Source organism: Somniosus microcephalus, chromosome 6, assembly GCF_052327205.1.
Source record: "Somniosus microcephalus isolate GS21.2 chromosome 6, FLI_Smic_1.0, whole genome shotgun sequence".
Taxonomy (NCBI): Eukaryota; Metazoa; Chordata; class Chondrichthyes; order Squaliformes; family Somniosidae; genus Somniosus; species Somniosus microcephalus.
The window spans coordinates 471,319-475,164 of record NC_140992.1 but is presented as its reverse complement, the minus strand read 5'-3'; the positions used below and the strand labels follow the sequence as shown (position 1 = coordinate 475,164).

General features: G+C 56.1%; 1 protein-coding gene across 5 annotated transcripts in view; it reads right to left on the bottom strand.

Annotated features, from left to right (window-relative positions):
- LOC147115364 (myoneurin-like) overlaps positions 1-813 on the bottom strand; it is a 51,129-nt gene extending 50,316 nt beyond the window's left edge. For 3 of the 5 annotated variants that reach the window (XM_085989624.1, XM_085989623.1, XM_085989622.1), the window contains exon 1: positions 377-732. The gene's annotated coding sequence lies outside the window, so the exon portion shown is untranslated. The other 2 variants (XM_085989621.1, XM_085989620.1) reach the window with 2 other exon arrangements.
- Between the last annotated feature and the right edge of the window lie 3,033 nt (positions 814-3,846).

Below are 3,846 nucleotides of genomic sequence, written 5' to 3'. Positions count from 1 at the left end.
AGAGGAGGGGGGGGGGGGGGGAAGAGAGAGGAGGGGGACGGGGGGGGGGGGGAAAGAGAGAGGAGGGGGGGGGGGGGGAAAGAGAGAGGAGGGGGGGGGGGGGAAAGAGAGAGGAGGGGGGGGGGGGGGGGAAAGAGAGAGGAGGGGGGGGGGGGAAGAGAGAGGAGGGGGACGGGGGGGGGGAAAGAGAGAGGAGGGGGACGGGGGGGGGGGGGGAAAGAGAGAGGAGGGGGACGCGAGGGGAGGAGGAGGATGACGGGATGTGCGGGTGGGATTGAATGAGCCGGACTCTGCCTCAGTGTTTAGCGGCGTCCAGCCCACTATAGAGAGTGTTGCGGTTCAGCCGCCAATACCGGATTCTCTGTCTGTCTCTCACCTCCTCCCAATTTTCAGGCCCAGCTGCAGGCGGCCATCTTAGTGACGTCACCCCCGATCACGTGTCCTCCTGGGTCCGACTCGTCCGGCGGAGACTCGGCCCTCGGGGGGACTCGGGGGCGGACTCGGCCCTCGGGGGGGACTCGGGGACGGACTCGGCCCTCGGGGGGGACTCGGGGAAGGACTCGGCCCTCGGGGGGGACTCGGGGAAGGACTCGGCCCTCGGGGGGGACTCGGGGACGGACTCGGGAACGGACTCGGCCCTCGGGGGGGACTCGGGAACGGACTCGGCCCTCCGGGGGGACTCGGCCCTCGGGGGGCTCTCGGGGACCGACTCGGGGGCACTCGGGTCAGTGTTATGGTTGCTCGGTTTACCCCTCACTCAGCCTCCGGGGTTCCCTCTGCCCTTGGAATAGGAGCATCATGGTCATGTGACTGGACTAATGATCTGGAGCCGTGAGTTCAAATCCCACCAGGGCAGCTGGGAAATTTAATTCAGTTAATTAAATAAATCTGGAATAATTACTAGTAGCAGAAATGGTGACCATAGAACTATCGCATTGTCATAAAAACCCATCTGGTTCACTAATGTCATTTAGGGAAGAAAATCTGCCGTCCTTACCAGACCCACAGCAATGTGGTTGACTCTTAATTGCCCTCTGAAATAGTCTCGCAAGCCATTCAGTTGTGATAAACCGCTACAAAAAACAATAAGAATCACAGAAACATAAACAAAGAAGATAGGAGCAGGAATAGGCCATTCAGCCCCTCGAGCCTGCTCCGCCGTTCAATGAGATTGTAGGAACATGGGTTCCTAACTAAAAGACTGAGTTCTACTCAGGCGATCAAACAAAACGAACTTTAATGAAACAAACAGGTTTTAACAAGAAACTGCAGGATAACATCGAATGTAGGTCTGCTCTCTTCGGAGGCTCCACCAGGACTGCTAGGGCGGTCCCGTGGCTGACGTCATGACATCATCACGTTTTTCCCGCCAGTGGGGGATCACGTGATGAACGGCGTGACGTCATCACGTTTTAACCGCGCTGTTAAAGTAACCACGCTCTGTACAGTTAAACAGCATAAATAAAGATACAGACTCAGGCTGTAGCTAACATGTTGTTAAAGAAATTATATACAAACGATCTGAGTCCTTTGGTGGCTCCGCCACATGCGCCCCCCCAGCATTGTCTTTAACAGCAAAAGTGAGGCGTTGAGGAGGCCTGACAAGTCTGTCCGAGCGACTTCGGTAACCCTGCAGAGGAAGCCGATGTTTGAGCTGGCGGGCGGCTGTGGTTGAGCTGGCGCGGCGGGTGTGGTCGAGCTGGCGGGCGGCTGTGGTTGATCTGGCACGGCGGCTGCGGGCAGTCAGCCACGTTTCGGCGGTTGAGCGATGACGACTGGGCGGTTCAGGTCCAAGTGAGCCGGCTTCAACCGGTCCATTGAAATGTGATCCGGATTTCCTCCGATGTCAACCGAAAAGGATTTGTCTCCCGATTCGATGACGTGGAAAGGACCAGTGTAAGGGGGCTTCAGCGGATCCCGGTGAGCATCGTGGCGGATAAATACGTACTCGGCGCTCTTCAGCTCAGCCGGCACGTGGGAGCTCTGTAGGCCGTGATTTGATGTAGGCACCGGAGTGAAGCACCTGGCCGCTTCCTGGTGGCTGACGAGTTGCTGGGAGGCAGACCATGGCTCTGTGGGAGAAGGGAGGAAATCCTCTGGTACTCAGAGCGGCTGGCCATAAACGAGTTCCGCCGAGGACGATTGCAGGTCTTCTTTGGGCGCAGTACGAAGACCCAAAAGGACTCATGGGAGTCTGTCCACCCATCCCGCACCTTGAAGACTGGCCCGTAGGGCAGCTTTAAGCGACCTGTGGAATCGCTCACACAGGCCGTTCGCCTGTGGATGATAGGCGGTGGTGCGATGAAGTTTGGTGCCGAGCCCCTGAGCTACAGCATTCCAGAGCTCTGAGGAAAATTGTGGCCCACGATCGGAAGAGATGTCCGCCGGTACCCCGAAACGAGCAACCCAACAGGAGATGAAAGCTCTAGCGATGTCTGCCGAAGTGGTGGAAACCAAAGGAATTGCTTCTGGCCACATAGTGGTGCGGTCCACCATGGTGAGGAGATGCGTATAACCATGGGAAAGCGGAAGTGGCCCCACAAGGTCCACATGCACATGGTCGAAACGATGCTCCGGAACAGCGAACATAGCCACTGGAGCTTTTACATGACGCTGGACCTTGGCCTTCTGGCAGACCACGCAGGTGTTGGCCCAGTCATGGACGTCCAGGTGCATACCCTTCCAGACGAATTTCGCCGACATTAGCCGTTGTGAAGCCTTCATACCAGGGTGCGATAACCCATGTATGGCGTCAAACACTTTCCGGCGCCATGCGACTGGCACGATAGGTCGGGGAACGCCCATAGAGACGTCGCAAAGGAGCGTGGTGCCTGCGGCCTGGAAACTGACGTCAGCCGCTTGGAAGCTAGAGGGGACGGTTCTGTATGATTGGACCTCTGGGTCCGAGGCCTGAGCCGCAGCCATGAGGGCGTAGTCAATCCCAAGGTGAACTGCATGGACCGTCGCGTGGGAGAGGCAATCCGCCACCAGGTTGTCTTTACCAGACACATGTTGAATGTCCATGGTGAATTCAGAAATAAATGTCAGGTGACGTTGTTGACGAGCTGACCACGGTTCAGCGGTCTTGGCCATGGCGAACGTTAGAGGCTTGTGTGGTGTATGTGCCTTTAAGAGCAATTATGGTGTATGTGCCTTTAAGAGCCCCAGGTGTGCGTAATGCCGGTAATTGCCACTTGGGCTATATAAGCCTGTGTATTGTGTATATCCTTTAGAACCCCCCCCCACAGACTTGCTTAGTAAATACCTATGAACCAACTTCTGTCTTCAGTGTCTTTATCTTCACACGGACACTACAGTGGCGACGAAGTGGAAACGGACTTACCTGCAATTCGGCAGCACCTCAAGGACATCGATTCCTCCAGCGTCCAGAAGACTCAAGGAAGTAAAAGAAACTGTGGTTTCACCAGCTGGCCAAGCTGGTGACAGGTACTGCGCTAATCCTTCCTGGGCGTCAGGCTGGAGCTCCAGCGGCGGGCTCTACAGCTGAGACAGGCAGCGAAATCGGAGGCAAGCAATAACGGACTGGGAGGGTGCACTCGAGAGACGGCCGGCACAGCAAGCAGGTCAGCGTTTAGACCTCCGTCGGGAACGAGTCTCCAACAGTGAATAAACGGAAACCACAGTAAAACAGCGTTGTTATCGGTAGCAGCGGCGGGAAAGCGCGGGAAGCGCCATATCGTTGCTACAGAGAGAAAAAAAAAGCGCGGGAAGCGCCATATCTTTTCTGAAATGCCTAAATCTGGTAATATTGAGGCTTTTGATGGCGAAATAGAAGATTGGACCACATACGTGGAAAGAGTAGAAGTTTATTGCACTGCAAATGGA